Source organism: Choloepus didactylus, chromosome 1 (assembly GCF_015220235.1).
Source record: "Choloepus didactylus isolate mChoDid1 chromosome 1, mChoDid1.pri, whole genome shotgun sequence".
NCBI lineage: Eukaryota > Metazoa > Chordata > Mammalia > Pilosa > Megalonychidae > Choloepus > Choloepus didactylus.
This window is the reverse complement of record NC_051307.1, coordinates 120,820,334-120,839,499: the sequence shown is the minus strand read 5'-3', so window position 1 is coordinate 120,839,499 and position 19,166 is coordinate 120,820,334. Positions and strand designations below refer to the sequence as shown.

General features: G+C 39.3%; 1 protein-coding gene across 1 annotated transcript in view; it reads right to left on the bottom strand.

Moving 5' to 3' along the window:
- Nucleotides 1-19,166, bottom strand: part of NCEH1 (neutral cholesterol ester hydrolase 1) — a 76,495-nt gene that overhangs the window by 39,201 nt on the left and 18,128 nt on the right. The gene's annotated exons all lie outside the window — the stretch shown is intronic.

The following is a 19,166-nucleotide window of genomic DNA, read 5'->3' as shown; positions in this document are numbered from 1 at the left end:
TTTGCAAAGTTTTGAGTTCTTCCTTATGTTCACCCAATGTCTTCTTTATCCTTCACATCTTTGTCATACCTTCCCTCAAATAATTGATTTTTGAATTGATTTAGCATATTTGTTTGAACATGTTTAAGTAGTTGTTTCAACTCCTGAATCTCATTTGAAGTATAAATTTGTTCCTTTGACTGAGTTATGTCTTCATTTTTCCTAGTGTGACTCACAACTTTTTCTTGTCTAGGTATCTGGTTTCCTGATTACCCCAATCAGATTTTCCCAGACCACATGGGCCCATGTCTCAGGAGGAGGGTGTAATCAGTATCAAGTTTCCCTGAGGATGAGACCCAGTGGATTGTCAGACTCTCCTGTGAGGCCTCTAGAATCTGTGTTTTTCCTTCCTGCCCAGTAGGTGGCACTTGTCAGCCCACAGCTCCCCACTGGTGTAAAGAGGTACACTGCCTTTAATTCTCAGCAGATCCTGTCCCTGCCAGGGACGGAGGGTGAGTCAGAAGCCAAGCTTACTGTGTTTCTGTCCCTCCCCTGCCCCAGGCCCTGGGGTCTCAATTCTCTGATGGAGGGCTGCCATTTGAGCTTGGCCCTGCCTCCCCCTTATCTTAGGGAAGATATGACCTTTAGGGAATTATCTCCTTCAATTGACTTCTTCCTTTATCCTTCTATCTTACCTCCACCTTTGCCTGGGTCAGTACTGACAATTGAAAATGCCTGAGGCTTTCTCTAATGAGCTACTTAGAATGAGGAAAAAAAAAAAAAGAAAAAAGAAAGAAATCCCTTTTTCAGAGCCAGTCCCCAGCCCCCCAGAAATAGATACACAATACTCTGTGATGGTAACACAATTTTTAAGTATTCATATATTCATATGAGTATGAATACGGTTAAAAAAGGCAGGCTAGGGGCATGTATGACACCAGAGGAAAGATAGAAGATAAAGACTGGGTCAGTAGTGACAATTGATGACAACTGAAGATGGCTGAGGCTTTCTCTCATGTGCTACTTAGAATGGGAGAAAAAAAAAAAAGAAAAAGAAAGAAAACCTTTTTTCAGAGCCAGTCCCCAGCCCCCCAGGTTCATCAATCAAGAGCTGGAGTTGGTAGCTGGTTCTACTGTGCCCCTTTTCTTGGGACGCAGCCCTTTTCCAGTATTACTGAGCCATTTACCCCTGTATCCCATATATGTATCATTGCGTGTGTGTGTGTATATGTATGTATGTGTGTGTGTGTGTGTGTGTGTGTGTGTATCCTACCATGAAAAGAGTTGGGAAGCACTGCATTATAAAACAATTAACAAGTGCTGATAAAAAACAAGAACAAGAGGCAATAAATCTAACCATGAACAGCTGTTTCAGTTATTCTGATAATATTCATTTGCTTGCAAGTATAAGCAGCAGCAGAGTCAACTTCTATATGTACCCTGACATCAATTTCCCAATTTGCTGAAAAAGTCAAACAATGGTTAACATTCTTGATATGAAATAAATAAATAAACATGAGGGAGAGTGTGATGGTTAGGTTCATGTGTCAACTTGGCCAGGTGATAGTACCCAGCTGTCTGGTCAAGCAAGCACTGGCCTAACAATTGCTGCTAGGACATTTGTGGCTGGTTAATAAACCAACAGGCTGGTTTATTAAATTATCAGTCAACTGACTGCAGCTATGACTGATGACTCAGCAAAGGGCATGTCTTCCACAATAAGAGAATGCAATTGGCTGGATTTAATCCAATTAATCAGTTGAAGACTTATAAGCAAGACAGATAGAGGACCTTCACTTCTTCTTCGGCTGCCCAGAGAAGCGTTTCCCAAGGAGTTCGTCAAAGTTGCCAGTTCGTTTCCTGAGGAGTTCATCGGACATCTTCCTTGGAGTTGACAGTTTGCTGACTGCCCTACAGAATTTGGACTCATACATACCCACAGTTGCATGAGTCACTTTTATAAATTTTATAATCATAGATACCTCTCATTGATTCTGTTTCCCTAGAGAACCCTAACTAATACAGAGAGTGAGAGTGAGAGAGAGCAAGAGAGAGCAAGAGCAAGAGAGAGAGGATTCGAATTATTGATTTAAGTTCTTCAACAAACTGGATAAAAGAAATCATTTCAGTTCTGTGGTGAAACATCAGTCTAACTTGAAGAATATCATGATTTTCTAGGGCCTAGCTAAGAATCACTGTATTTTACAAAGTTTCTTGAGTAGACACAAGAAACCGTTGTCAACACCATTATCAATTAAAAGAGAACACACAGGGAGAGTGCATTCCACTTCTCATACGACAAGCTTCTTGCTAGGCAAGAAATAAAATATCCACAAATAAATGTAGATTTAGCTTGGTCATTTTCTGGAACACATGTTCCTTAGTAAAATGAAGATGTTATTAAATATTTGAGAAAAATTATATATGGATTTCTTCAACTACGGAAAAGTTATAAAAGGAGATTTGTCCCACAAGACAGATTAGCTTGTTCATTTTACAAGAGAATCCACCTCAGATTTCCTTTATGCAATCATTTTTCTTAGTGCATGCAGACTTGATTCAATTTGCTCATACATTTCCAGAAACACCTCTGCTGCATTAGTTTATATTTACTTGCATTAACAGAATTCCTGAGCAACCATTCTGCATTGTTTATAATGTTGACAGAGGGTGGGGGTGAGAGAACATAAGAGCTGATTGGGAAAGTTAAAAAAGATAAGCAGACAGGAGTTAGAAAGTATAGGTAGGCAACTGGGAAGAGAACTCAGAAAGCTAATTTTAAAAGCTGTGCTATGACTTGGAGATGTACTGATGAATCAAAGGAAAACAGTTATCCTACAGTCAATAACAAGATGGTTTCAAAATTTGAAAATGGAAAGAATCAAAGAGTAACCTACTTTTAATGAGTTTTATACTTTTATTAATAATAGTGATCATTACTGGGTAGGTGGTTGAATTCTGGCTTCAATTCTGTGAGGCAGGCACTCTTATCCTCCTTTTAGAGAGGAGAAAAGAGAAGATTTGAGGTTAAGTAACTTGCCCAAGGTTATATACAGTTACTAATGGTGGAGCTAAAACATTCATGCTCAGATTCAGCTGACACCAAAGCCCATGCTCTTTATTCTGTCTTCTGTCATGACTGGTATACCGAAACAGACACAACTGTTAATTGGAGAGCAAGCTATGCAATATACAGATTATCTCCTTGGTTGCTCTACTGTTACCATTTGGGAGGTGCCAGTACCACCTAGAATCCACCAAAACAAAAAGGTCTCAAATGTGGATTGACCTCAGTTCAGAAGCAAGCCACCAGAAAATGACTTTCATAGTGCATGTACAATAGATCTTTTGTTCAAAGCAGTGCAGAAGCTGAATTCCCGAAATCATAAAAGGTTTCAGGACTTTAAGGAATTGCCCTAGAGGTATTGGTTTAGATCAGCATGAGTCCAGGAAGCTGCTCTGAGATCTATCCCGTGTGGGATGATGTCACATTCTATCTGATATGGTGTGACAAAATTGTGAACAGCATCCAACTTTTTTTCTCCAATGTTACCATTTCCCTTATCTCTTCTTACTACTCTCCTCCCATCCATACTACCAGCAGATAAAATTAGTAGTCAACCCTTTCTCTAGCTGTTACTTCAGAGAAGAGATATGAGAACAAATAGCAAAGAAACATGCTTTGATTTTCAGAAGCCTAATCCCTTGGAGAACAAAAGAAGAGACAATGATTTAGAAGATTACACGATGAATAAGAAGACTTCCAGACTAGAAAACTATTCCCCAGACTAAGTGGTGGGAGAAGAGAGAAAGGAGTATTGGAGATGAAGTAAGGAATGTGTAGATAGACATCTGGGAGTCAACAAAAAAACAAGAAAAAGAAAAAGAATCCTGGGATGGAGCAACCTCCACAATATATCTAGTAATAGAGCAAAAATAAATGAAATTGAGAATAAAAATGAGTAGAGAGAATTAACAAAATCAGAAGTTGGTTCTTTGAGAAAATCAAAAAGTTTGACAAACTGACAAAGGAAAAAAGAGAGAAGATGCAAATAAATAAAATCAGAAATGAGAGGGGGTGTGACATTATTACCAACCCTACAGAAATAAAGAAGATAATTAAGAGGATACTATGGACAACAGTATGCCAAAAAATTAGACAACTTAGATGAAATGTACAAATTCCAAGAAACACATGAACACTCTATCCTGATTCTAGAAGAAATAGAAGACCTCAACAGACCAATTAAAAGTAGAGATTGAATCAGTCATCAAAAATTGGACTGCACAGCTTCATAGATGAATTCTATCAATCATTCCAAGAAGAATTAATATCAATCCTGATCAAATTCTTCCAAAAAATTGTAGAGCAGGGAACACTACTTAACTCATTCTGTGAGGCCAAAATCACCTTAATACCAAAGCCAGACAAAGACACTACCAGAAAAGAAAACTGCAGATCAATTTCTCTTACGAATATGGATGGAAAAACCCCCAACAAAATACTTGCAAATTGAATCCAACAGCACACTAAAAGAATATACACCATGATAAAGTGGGTTTTATCCCAGGAATGCAATGGTGGTTCAATACAAGAAAATAAAATTAATAAATCAAAGGAGAAAAATCACATTATCATCTTGACTGCAGCAGAAAAGGCATCTGACAAAATCCAGCATCCTTTCTTGATAAAAACACTTTGAAAGATAGGAATAGAAGGAAACTTCCTCAACATGATAAAGGACAAATATGAAAAACCCACAACTAACATCATACTCAATGGTGAAAGACTGAGAGCTTTCCCTCTAAGGTCTGGAACAAGACAAGGATGCCCACTGTTGCCACTGTATTCAACATTGTGCTAGAAGTTCTAACGAGCAGTTAGGTATGAAAAAGAAATAAAAAACATCCAGATTGGAAAGGAAGAAATAAAACATTCACTATTTGCAGATGACATGATCTATACATAGAATGTCCCAAAAAATCTACAACAAAGCTTCTGCTAGAGCTAATAAACAAGTTCTGCAAAGTAGCAGGATAAAAGATCCAGGTGCAAAAATCAGTAGTGTTTCTATACACAGGTAATAAGCAATCCGAAGAGGAAATCAAGAAAAAAAAATCCATTTATAATAGCAACTAAAAGAATCAAATATCCAGGAATAATTTTAACCAAGGATGTAAAGGACATGTAAACAGAAAACCACAAAACAAACTACAAAAAGAAGTCCTAAATAATTGGAAGCACATTCCATGTTCATGGATTAGAAGACTAAGTATTGTTAAGATGTCAATCCTACCCAAACTGATTTACAGATTCAACACAAACCCAATCAAAATTCCAACAGTGTACCTTGCAGAAACAGAAAAGCCAATTATCAAATTTATTTGGAAGGGAAAGGAGCCTCAAGTAGCCAAAATCATCTTGCAAAAGAAGAACAAAGTTGGAGGACTCAGACTTCCTGACTTTAAAGCACATTATAAAGCTACAGTGCTCAGAACAGCATGGCACCAGCATAAGGATAGATACTGATGAATGGAATCAAATTGAAAATTCAGAAATAGATTCTCACATTTATGACCAATATGGCAATGGTTCCTTAGACTTTATACCTAATGCACAAGCAACAAAAGAAAAAATAGATAAATAAGATCTCCTTGAAATTAAAAACTTTTGTGCTTCAAAGGATTTTGCCAAGGAAGTGAAAAGGCAACCTATTTGATGGGAGAAAATATTGGAAACCACATATCTGATAAAGGTTTAGTATCCAGAATATAGAATTCCGAAAACTCAACAATAAAAAGACAACAAATCAATTAAAGAAAAAGCAAAATCCTTGAACAGACACTTTTCCAAAGAGGAAATACAAATGGCTAAAAAGCACAAAAAAGATGCTCAACATCGTTAACTATTAGGGAAATGCAAATGGAAACCACAGTGAGCTATCATTACACATCTACTAGAAAGGCCATTATTAAAAACAAACAAACAAAAAAACAGAAAACCAGTTTGAGAGGACGTGGGAAAATGGGAACACTCATTCCCTGCTGATGGGAATGTAAAATGGTGCTGCCATTGTGGAAAACTGTTTAGCAGGTCCTCAGAAAACTAAGTATAGAAATGGCATATGATCCAGCAATCCCGCTACGAGGTATACACTCAGAAGAACTGAAAGTAGGGACTCAGACATTTGCACACCAATGTTCATAGTGGCCTTATTTACAGTTGTCAAAAGATGGAAGCAACCAAGTGTCCATCAACTGATGAATGGATAAACAAAATGTGGTATATCCATATGTTCTAGTTTGTTAATGCTGCCAGAATGCAAAACACCAGAGATGGATTGGCTTTTATAAAAGGAGGTTTATTTGGTTACACAGTTACAGTCTTTCACTTTATGAAATGTCCAAAGTACGCATCAGCAATTGGGTACCTTCACTGGAGGATGGCCAATGATGTCTGGAAAACCTCTGTTGGTTGGGAAGGCATGTGGCTGGCATCTGCTCCAAAGTTCTGGGTTCAAAATGGCTTTCTCCCAGGACGTTACTCTCTAGGCTGCAGTTCCTCAAAAATGTCACTCTCGGTTGCTCTCAGGGTATTTGTACTCTCTTAGCTTCTTCAGAGCAAAAGTCTGCTTTCAAAGGCTGTCTCCAGAATGTCTCAATAAGCTGAAGCTCCTCTCAGGTCCTGTGCGTTCTTCAAAGTGTCCCTCTTGGCTGTGGCAGCTTGCTCCTTCTGTCTGAGCTTATATAGTGCTCCAGTAATTTAATTCAGACCCACCCTGAATGGGCGGGCCAACACCTCCATGGAAATTATCCAATCAGAGTTATCACCTACAGTTGGCTGGGGCACATCTCCATGGAAACACCCGAAGAATTCCAATCTAATCAGCACCAAAATGTCTGTCCCACAAGATTGCATCAAAGAACACAGCTTTTTCTGGGAGACATAATACATTCAAACCAGCACACCATACAATGGAATATTATTCAGCTGTAAAAAGGAATGAAGTCCTGAATGCATGCAACAACATACATGAACCTTTAGGACATTATTTTAAGTAAAATAAGCCAGACACAAAAGGGTGTATATTGTATGACCTCACTGATATGAACTGATTATAACAAGCAAACTCAGAGAATTAGAATATATATTAGCAGGGGATAGAATGGAGGTAGAGAATGAGAAGCTGATGCTTAATTTGGGCAAATTTCTATTTACATTGATTGTAAATGTCTGGAATATGATAGTGGTGTTAGCACATTATTTGAGTGTAATTAACAGTGCTGAGTTATGTTTGTGAAAGTAGTTGAAAGGGGAAGTTTTGAGTCATGTATGTTACTAGAAGGAAAGTTAGAAGATAAACATGGGATTGTATAATACAGTGAATCCTGTTATGGATGATAGACTGTGGTTTATAATACAAATATAAAAATGTTCTTTAATGAATTATAACACATATATGACATTATTACAAGGTGTTAATAATAGGATGGTATATGGGAAAAATACACCTAATGTAAACTGCACTACAGTTACAAGTAAAATTTTAATAGTCTTTCAACAATTGTTACAAGGTAACACACTAAGCAAAGTGTCAATAGGGGATATATGGGAACGTTGTATTTTTCACATGACTTTTCTGTAAACCTACAACTATTCTAATTTAAAAAAAACAATAATTAAAAAAATTATGCTACAACCAGATACAAAGTACTATATACTGTGTGATTCCATTTATATAAAATGCAAATATACATAAATCTATAGAGACAGAATTAGAATAGTGGTTATGAAGGGCTGGGGAAGGATAGAGAGAGTGAGAGGTGACTGCAAAGTGGTATTGGGTTTTTCTTTTTGGAGTAATGAAAATGTTCTAAAACTGATTGTGGTGATGAATGCACAACTCTGTAATTGTAGTAAAAGCCATTGCTTGTACACTTTGGAAGTATTATATTGTATGTAAATATATCTCAATAAAACTGCTTTAAAAAAAAGAAAGAATGCTGTGAAGATTAAAATGGTAAAGCATGTAGGGCAGTGCCTCGCAAATTAAGCCCTATGTGAGTTGGCTCTCATTATTATTATTACACCTCTGATCCAGAATATCATTGCATTAGGAAAAGTGAGCTCAGAGACAGGGATTCCAATGTTTCTAGGGAAGCTGAGACTATCATTTTTTTCCCCATTCTACCCATTTATTATTAGTACCACATCAATTACCAAGTTCTGAAATTGTTATAGGTTATAAAGATGTAAAATAACTATCTCTAAAAAAGTTCATTTGTATGCGTATATCAAAGGTAGGGGGAAGGTTGGGGGAAAAACAGTAGTACACTGAAATTCCACCCATAAACAACCTAGCATGTGGTCAAACGTCAACGCGAACCAACTACATTATATACTTAGAGCATCTATTCCAACTCACTACCTGTTTCCTTTCTCATATTCAAAGGGTTTTATTCTACATGAGTGGTTCTCCAACTTTTCCAGTAACAGTCCCTTCATCCTGTCAAACAACTTTTTAATTTTCCTTTCCAGATTCTGCTCTCTCTTGCCTTTTATAGGGAAAAAACTATTTATCTGCATGAAGATTTGTGGTCATATTTTTTTAAACATTGTAAAGATTGAGTATACTTGTAAATGAAGATTTAATTTTTTTTCTGTTGGCACTCTATTTAACTTGCATTTGAGACCACTATACAGATTACCTGAGATACACTAACACAGAACTTTTGTTCTACAAAGAACCTCAATGTTTGTGGTAAGAAACTACTAAAGTTCATATAACTGTAATTCAGCAAATATCAATCTGGCACCTACTATATGTAAAGCACTTTGCTTGATATATGCTAGAAGAGTAAAAAGATGGGTAAAACATGGAATGAGAACTTAAATAGGTAAGAAATTGTCTTGTCTGACTTCTTTCTACTTCTCCAAATTTCCATGTCTCCTTCAAGCTTCCATAGTTCTCTGAACATCCTCTGAGACTTTGATATTCAAGGAAGATCCTCTGATTTTAAAGTATTGACTTAGAGTAATTAAAAAAAGAAACTGCAGGTCAAAGAAAACGTGTCTGCAGGCCAAATCTGGCAAAGGCCATGAGTTTGCAACCTCTCATACTGGGAATGGTCAAGTCTGACTGAATGTGCAGCTAGCAATGTGGTGGCAAATTAAATGCCACTCTGAAGTATAGACCTTAGTTACTGGTCAATGGTAAAACAACAAAGATTTTTGGAAGACCTTTTTTTTTTTTAAGACTGTACTTTGGGAAGAATTATGCAGCAGCAGTGCATACTACAGATTGGTGAGAGAGAGACTGGAGGCAAGGACAGCAGTTATAGGAAGTTGGCAATTGTCCACAAGAGAGAAAATGAAGATCTGTCCCAGGAGAATACAGGGGAAGGAACATATATGAGAGATATCTGAGGCCAAGTTAATGGGCCTTGGCAACTGCTCAGAGAGCTAGCAACCAGGATCAGGTAGGTAGGCTGACAGGGCACATGGAGAAAGGATTCAAAGATCCTTGAGGGTCTTCATTTGGGGTATGAGAAATAAATAACAAAGGAAGAAGAGCAGTCAGGGAAGGCAGGATAGTTTCCATTTTGGAATTATTAACTTAAAGCTTATGGAACTTCCAGGTGGGTAAGTTCAGAAGGCAGATAGCAAATGCAGGATCAGAGATTCAAGGAGTTCAGGCCTAGAGGTAACTGTTGACAACTCAGACAAGAAGACTCAAGAGAGGTAGCAGAGAGACAAAATACAGTGTCAAGGATACAGACCATGGAGAAACATTCTTCTATAAGTTAGAAAGAAGAATTTAGAGGGAGAAATGTAGAGAGATAACAGTGGCAACAAGAGATTAAGAGCGAATCATAACATTAGCCAAATTTGGATGAGATTCAAAGAAAAAGTTGATCTGGCCACTTAAGGAAGCTAAAGCCTGAAAAAATGCCATTAACTTAATAACTAGGAAGTCACACTAATAGCGGAGAGTTTCAGGTGCTTTGACGGTGTATAAAATAATAATAATCCAATTATTTCAATATTTTCAACATTGTCATTATGAAAAATGGTTCACTATGTGCAAGACACCCCAGCTCTATACTCTTTATGGCTCCCTTAAGAGATTTAGTGGCTTTGCCAACCTTTCGGCTATCCCAAGATTTTCCCATGCCATCCATTCCAACCTGCTGAGAATTTCCACATTTATGGTTTCTCATACCAAATGGTGAAAACATCAGCTCAGGCTAAATGAAATACAGGATTATAGCAGCATATCAAGCTTTCTCTATCAAATGTGCAAAACTGGCCTAATTCCCAAGTTACGCGTTTTGGCAAATATAGAACATTTGTTAAACACACAAGACTAGGGAGCCAGATTGCCTGGGTTTGAATCTACCACTTACTAGCTGTGCACTTAGTTAATGTCCCAAGTGCCTTAATCTCCTAATCTGTAAAATGGGAATTTTAGTGCTTAACTCATAAGAGTTGTTCTGAAGATTAAATGAATTAACAAATGGAAAGCACTAAGGACACTGCCTGATACATACAAAGCACTCTGTAACTGTTTATTATTATAATCACTAACTGACAATTAATATTATAAAAGAAAAGTGTTACTTCTGTTTATATCCCACAGAGCAAACTTTATAATATTTATGTCTAGTATAAGTGGATTTGGCTGTCAGTAACTTGGAATCCTAGTTTTGTAAAATCCCAGAATATCTTCTGGTGAACCTGGGATATTATGAAGTTTTCCAAAGACTCTAAGTAAAATTTTTAGTTATCTTTGTAATAAACATACATCTTATTGAACTTGCAGAAAGAGAAACTACATTATAAGCATCAAAGATTAGCATTAAAACCTTAAAAAAAATTATAGGTAACCTGGAAAGAAAAATTAGATTGAAAGACTCATTTCAGGGATTGTTGGAAGGGGTGTTAAGGGTAAGGCAAGATGCTACTGGGAATGGCCATTCTCTAGGAAAAGAAACCTGAAAGCAAATTTGAGTGCCCAGCCCCAAGAAAAAGGCTTTATTGCCCTAGGCCTTATTACCCTACCTATGTGGAAGGCAGGTGGTTGTGACACAGACAGGCTCTTTCATGGGCTGATTCCCATCCAACTGCATTCTTGGAGGTAGAATAGAATTAATACCACATTTCTCTAAATGTTATACAAATCAGCCAGTTGGCTAATGCTGCACCATGGAGTGAATAGACAGGAGAACGGAATGAATTCCCTACTACTGGAGTAAAGCTGCCTGTGAAGTTGGAAGGCAGTGCAGAGTAATAAGAGTCAGACAGACACTGGTGTGATCCTAGCTCTGCCTCCTGCCACCTTAGTGGTTTGTGCAGTTATTACATCATTCTGGGCCTCCATTTTTTTTTTTTTCATGTGTTAATAACCAACCCCACCTCCTTTTGCTGAGTTACTGTGAAGATTCAATGAAAACTTCTGGCATAGAGCAGGCACTAGTATATATATTTTACAATGGTTCTCAAACCTGGAAACATAGTAGGATCACCTGGGAGCTTTTACAAATTACCAGTGCCCGAGTCCCATCCAATGCCAACTAAATAATAATTTCTGGCAGTGTGACCTAAGGCATGAGTAATTTTTAAACTCCCTTGGTGAATCTGATGCATAGCAAGGCTGGGAATCACTAATTAAATCAAGTCAAACTCATTCAACCAATATTAATTAAGTACCTATTGGGTATAATTGTGTTAAGCATTAGAGGTACAAAGAAGATAAACAAGGCACAAAGGCCTCTTTTTAGGAACACACAAATTTGGGATCGCCCCAGACACAATAGATGATTATGATGTGATGTAGAAGCTGCAAAACAGATGGGGCAGAAAAGACATGGGCTGTCAAAAGAAGCTACCTGGGGATGTAACAGCTGAGTTGAGGGAGAGAAGTATATGGAAAGGCATACAGATGTTCCTAGTTGTGGGGCAGATGTTCCATTCTTCAACCTTCCACTCACCACACATGCTTTGCTTTACAAGTGTTAAGCAGCACCCCCTCCATACACATACTCACCACCCCCAGTAAGGATAGAAAGAAAGCATGCATGGCATCCAAGTTCTCTTTCTTAATCCCACCCAGGTTACAACATTTTTTAAAATGTTTTCAGTTGTTGAGGTCTGGATCTCTAATCCAACCTGACTCTGATCAAGGAGAGGGCAGTCTGAGCACCTTTTCTGGAACTTTTTAGCCCATGTGGTAAATTCCACCAGGAAGAGAAAGTCAATTTGGGAGTCTGAAAAGAGACTGTTTTCTTTAGGATAAAGGCAGAACTGGCCTCAACATAAATCAAGTTCTATTTACAGAAAAAATCTCTCAACTTTTCTCCTTGCCTCCTATTAACTTACTGTTAAAGTCAACCTTTCCACCTGTTTTCTAAACTATCTTCTTCCTCCTCGGGAGTCTCAATTCACTTGTTATTTCTTTTCTTCTCTATAACCTTAATCTCTTCCTCTTCAGAGGCTCTTTCCCCTAAAAGCAAGCTCAATCTCTCACATCTTTAAAAAAAAAAAAAAATTTCTTTACTCTTTCCCTCAGATTATTATCCTGTGGCCTTCCTTATCTCCACGAACTGTGCAAGTAGCCAGTCTACATTTACTATCTCTATTTCCCCAAATCCCATTTACTTTGCAACCCATTACAATCTGAATTCCAGTCCCATACCTCAGAGGAACCTGTTCTTATTAGGGCAACAATGGCCCTATTGCCAACACCAATGACCTACTTGGCCTCTCCACAGGCATTTGACAACAATTGGCTTTCTTAAAACTCTTCCCCTTAGCTTCTCCAGTCTCTTATTTCTCTTCTCACACTAAGGATCTCTCCCCTCTCTCTTCTCTGCATTGTTTTTTCTTTTATTGATTGGTTCCTTATGATGGTGTTCCTCAAGGCTCCATTTATTATTTTTTTCAATTTTCACAATTCCTGCTTTCCCTGACCAAGCCCATGGAACACCATGGCACAATGCTCAACAAATAGGAAGTCCTTACTAGCAGCTTATTAAATTACATTGAATGACTTTAGCTTCTAACCATATGTTGGTGACTTCTACATTTCCATCTCCAGTCCCTGATTTGCCTTCTCAAGCTCCAGATCCATACTTCCAAATGTCTTCTGGATCTAGCCTACAAGTTCCTCAAACCATGTTCTATTCTCCCTTCTCCACCACCAACACAGCAACTCACTCCATTAAATTCCCAGTGAATTATGTGACCCAAAATCTAGGTTCCAGGAAAGCTAGAAACCTTGGTAGCTTCCTCAGCTCCTCTCTTCTCTTACATAGCATCCTCCAATCAATCATCAATTCATATTATTTTTGCCTGCCAACATTTTCTGAATCTAGTTCTACCCCTGATCTCCACCCCTGCCCCCACCTCTGCTTTGGTTTCTTGCACATGCCTCCTAACAAATTCTGGACAACACTCTTTCTCTATAAGTTGCTGCATAATGCTGTCAGAGTCCCTACTCTTAAAGACTGATCATGTTACCTGGCTGCTTAAAAACATCTGTTTACTCCCCTTTTCCTACAGGGAACAACAAGAACAACAAAAACCCCTTTGAACTTGGCATTACAATCTGATCTCACTCTATGTTCAGGTTCATATCTAATCACCCATCCTCTGTACATTCCAGTCCTCTAGAGTCAAGGGTACTCAAGCATAACTTTATTTTTTTATTGTATCTGCTATTCTCTGTGGCAATGCCCTTCAGTGGTGTGCTAGAACCAGCTCTGGCTAGGTTGCAAAACTGATTGTTAAATTTACAGGAATTCTGAAAGCTTGTTGATAATAGGTTCATAGCTTGAAACTGGCCTTGTTGGGATTATTTACATCATGGAAATCGGCAAATGCTCCACATCAGGGTTTTTTCCTCCCTCCAGAGAGCACTCCATGGCCTCTACTTCACCCCTCTTTTTTCCCTCTTCATCTCAGAGCACAGCAGTGTTCCAAGGTCTGGACTGTGAAGTCAGCCGAGATTCAATCCCAGTTCTGACACTTAGAACTAGTTGGATGGCTCCTTGTAAGTCACCAAACCTGTCACTGCCTCAGTTTCTTCACCTGTAAAACCAGAGTGATCATAGTACCTACTTCATAGTGCTTTTGTGAGGAAACTTGGCATGGAACATAACATGTAAGTGCTCAGTGAGTGTTACTTCTTTTTATTTGCTTATGTCTGCTCTTCATAGCATTTCAGTCTGTCATGCCGTGTTCCAGTTGATCATCAGATCAGTATATGAAGCTAGACAGTGCCTTTCCTTTGCAGGCTAAATTATGAGATACAAGATGTTTATTTTCACCATGTTCTTTATAACGAAGGCTCACTACCTTAGCTTACCTCTAGTAACTAACAAATTGAATGTCATGTTGGCTTGGAAACAGAATCACCAGATGCATGTTCCTAAACCGAGAGCTATACAAGGACTTTGGGTAGCATAGTCCTTTAAGTGACATAAACCCCATCTTTAAACCTTCCTTGAGGGGAAAAAAAAAGAATGTAAAGAATCACTTTTCATTATCCTGCTTTGTGATCCTTTGAACAAGGGCAGAAAGGGTTAAGGGAATATGGTGGAGAAGAAAGAACACAGAGCTTGGATAGGGATCAGGGTTCGAATCCTGACTCTGTCACTTACTTAATAACTGTATGACCTGGGCAAGCTCTATAATTCTCTTGGCCTCAGTTTCCCAGAGGAAGGCAATGCATGTGAGGAGGATATCACATTATGTGTTGTTGTCCTCACCCCCAGCCCCTGCCCCAGGGTGCCCTGAATTGGCAGGAGCTTTTGCTCAGACTCCAAGCTCTTGGTAGATCCCTCCTAATTAGGGACCCTTCCTATACCTGTCCTTCTTCCCTCATTTCTTTTACTCAGCATTAGTTTTGTAGAACAAACCTTTGTGTCACTCTAAACATATGAACAGGCAAAAGAGTTCTATGCAGAGCACAGGTGCCCTCCCTCCACACAGCAAAGCCCTGGAGGGAAATACTAAGCCAACCTCTGATGGACAGATATAATTATGTAACAGTAAGCTGGTTCTCTGAGAAGCTTGATCTTACAAAATTTCAAATTTGTTTAGTCCAATATCCCAGGATTTCAGTACAAGCTACAAAGCAAACCTGCAGCGAAACTTACCACCACGTGATACAGGGTACCTTAAATGACGACAAAGGAAAAAGCTCACACAAGACCCAACACCCTAACCCCTTCACCCTAAAACCTTCAGTTTGTTCTCTCACTCCCAGCAAACCTCTAGGACAGCAATTCAATCCAGGGGGGCAAGGGTGGGTGGGGGAAGGTAACCTTGTCTCTTTCTAGTTCCTAAATTATTTTTTTTTTTTACTGTCATGGAAAAAAACGTAGCTTCCATATTGCATAAGTACTGGCATAGCTCCCAAAGCCTCCTACTGGCATATAGCAAATGGAGTAAGTGCTGACATACTGATATCTGCTCTCTGCCATTCACCGTTCTCGGTGCAGAGTAGCCTCAGCCTAAGAGTGGTCCAGTGAATCGCCCAAGGCACACAGGCAGCATATGAGCATTCTGGCTCCATACCCTCAATCATCACCTTCTACTGCCACTCACAAATAAGTTTATTCTCGAATCTACATCATTCAATTAGGGATTTTACATCTGGAATGAACACTTAGCCTCCCATATTTACACAAAGGGAAACTGAGGCCCAGAAGGGATAAATGACTTGCCCAGGGTTAGCAGCTGAGGCTAAGAAGTTCTAACCTTGTCTGCTCTGGACTGAAGGGGTCCCCATCATCCCCCCTTCACTAGCCCTTCCTCACCAGCACATTTCTCTTTCAAGCCTTTCCTTGTAGTGCCTTTTCTCTATCCTTTCCTATCTCACTCTCCTTTGCCTTCTATACACATGCACACAACAGCTGAAATGAGATTTTAAAAATTAATTTGAGTTCTTCTTTACCCATTTTTGTCACCTATATTATCAATAATTAGATTGTGAGTTTCTCTGGACAAAATCTGGGACTTGGCAATTTTTTTCTTCCAGTGTATCATGTACAACTGGTCATAAACAAATGTCCTCCATGAGGCTACCCAAGCTGCTGGAGCCTCTCTTGATTGCCAGGACAAAGGGCATTTGTTTTCATTTGAGTGTTCCAAATAGCAGCTGACTAAAGGCAGCACAAAAGAATTTTAAACTTCTAAACAAAACCTTCCAAACTACCTTCTGCTCTGTGGTGATTCAGAGCTTGCCCACTCACACCCTCTGCTTTGACTTCACAAGTTTGTTACACTGGATATTCCAGAAGTTGTGATCATCTTCCACATTACGTAAATTGCCGGAAGCAGCAAATTGGACGTGGCCTTCGAAAAAATGGTTTCTTAAATGGCATGTAAGCCCAAAAGATATACTGTAAATTATTTTTATAGATACCTACAGATGTCTGAAGGCCAGATTTAGATGATGATTATAATAAATTATATACCCTTTTGTACATACTCAGATAGTTATATTAATTCATATAACAATGCATTATGAACCTTTTAGTACTGAACTTTATGGCATGACCCCTTTAACTTTCACTTGTTTCATCTCACAAGGACCTGTGAAATAGGAAGAGCAGGTATTACACTCATTTTACACTCTAGAGACTCAGAGAAGTTAAATTCTTTACCCAGGATCATAAAGCTCTAAGTGACAGAGCCAGGATCAGAACCACAAAGCCCAACTTGCTCTGCCCCAACACCCTGAATGTAAACTCAGAGCTCAGAAGACAATCACTAACCAAATTATCATTTAAAGCTGAAGCCTCTCTCATCACACAAATTTTGCTGCACTTAGAGTAAAAGCTTTAAAATTTGGGTGGGGGAGGGAAGTAGGTCATGAAAGGTATCCCAAACTCTAGCCTACTCGCAGCATATTATCTCTGTCCAGCTGGTTAGCACGGCCAGTTTGCCTACAGAAACAACATGAGAAAGTTAGCATCAGTAGCAAAGGTGGTGCCTTACTGCAATTAGAATCTCTACAGCCAGCAGTTTCATGTTAATGCAGCTCAGCCATTCCTTGGCCTGAGGTATTAGGAGACCCCCAGTTCCAGTGGCTCAAGAAGGAAGGCACTAGCTGTTAGGATAGAATCCATATTCCCTAACAATGAGGTTTTACATCTACCCCAAGAAAGGCTTCTTGTATGAATGGTGTGGTGGTTTGGAGCTGTAGGTACCCCGGAAAATGTGTTCTTAAAAATTAATCCATTCCTGTGGGTGTGAACCCATTGTAAGTAGGAATTTTTTATGAGGTTACTTCAGTTAAGGTGTGGGCCACCTCAGTCAGGATGGGTCTTAATACTCTAACTGGATCCTTTATAAGCAGAATGAAATGCAGACAGAGAGAAAGCCATGGAATAAGAAGCTGAAATTCAACAGAATCAGGAAGAGAACTGTGGGGCCAGGGGAGGCTGCCATGTACATTGCCAGGTGACAGAGTTGCCAAGGACCAAGGATTGCCTACAGCCAGCCCCAAAAGGCCACAGTCTTCGGGGAAAAGCAGCACGTTGATGGTGCCTTCATTTGGTCTTTCTTTTAATCTTAAAACTATGAGCTAATAAATTCCCATTGTCTAACCAGGCCCATTTCATGGTATTTGCTTGAGCAGCCCAGGAAACTAAAACAAATGGATTCAAGAAATTAAACACTTCATTCCTCTCAAGTGTTTAGTCTAGATTCAGAACTGCATTGAACAATCTAATTTGTTCAATCTCTAACATATTAAGTCCCAATCAAAATACTTGTACAACATTATGAGATAACTGAATAGTCCTCCTGAGGAAGATTTTTAGGTTAGATATTCCATTATAAGGAAAAGAGTTTATACCTATCTTTCATTCACTCATTCAGCAAACATGAGAGTGTTTATTGTATGCTGGACACCATAACTGATGTAGAGACAAGAGGAAACAAAAAGATGGGCTCCATCCTTAAGAAGCTGACAGTGTTTTAGGCATATGTATAGACTGAAACGCAATAGTATGATAGGTACTATGGGTACATACATAAAGAAAGAAGTAACAGTTTTCACCTGGAGGAGCTAACAACATTGTGACATTTGAACAAGGTAGGTCTTTAAGAACAAAGAACAATTTGCCAGAAGTATATTAAATACTCCTAATCCGATGATTTTGAATCTGGTTTGAGGGGATAATTTTTAAGAACTTTTACTCCCCACTCCCAACCCCCACTCTGGGACAATACCTAGGGAGGCAGAAGGCTGATTATATTAAGAGACAGCTCCCAACAGAAGGGACAAAAGGAGTTTGGCTCACCAATAGTTTGGTAAATTATCAATGTTTAAAATTCATCTGTTTTAATAGAAGGTTATTGAGAACTAGTTCTTTTATCTCTTTACCTCTATCATCACCATTTCTCCCAACAAATGGTCCAGTTCATTGCTACACAAAAGGGTGGTCTATAGACTGGAGCACCTGAAATGCAAATTCTTATGCCCTAACTCTGAATTTGAATCCCTAGGGGTGCCCAGGAATCTCTCCAGGTGATTCTTTCGCCCTTCAAAGTCTGAGAAACACTGGCCTAGTCAATTCAAAATGTGAAACAGTTTTTCACTGAGCAGTTTTATTTCATGACTGATTTTCCTTGCAACGGTAATGGGTGAATATGGATGAACAGTTTTGGGGGCAGTGATGCCAAGAGCAGGGCTAGCGATGACAAGCTACAGTAGAACGTTTCAATGTCCTCCTTCAGGCTTGAATGCACCCTTTCCTGAACTCCTATTTATCTTTCAAGCCACCTCCTCTGTGAGGCCCCCGACCACCTCTTCCTCCGCACAGACCTGATCTTTATACTGAGGGAGTCAACAAGTGTCCTGAACGGTTCTCCGTCTTTGCACCTCTCCTACCTCAGTGTGAGGTTTTGTTTGTGCCGACTCCCCTGTGAGCTTTCTGAGGGCAGAAACCCGACCTGAGTCATCTCGGTATCCTAGCACCGAGGCCGACGCGCGGCTGGTGCGCAAAGATGAATGGATGAAATTCGCTCAAAATCAGTAGGAGAGAGAGGAGGCGTCTACTTCCGGGCTTTGGGCCGATTTGCAGCCTCCTTTAGGGCACCGGCCGCCCCTCTCCGCCTCGCCTCTCTCCTGCGCTCTCGGCCCGCAGCTCCCCCCGGCGGTGGCCGACGTTGC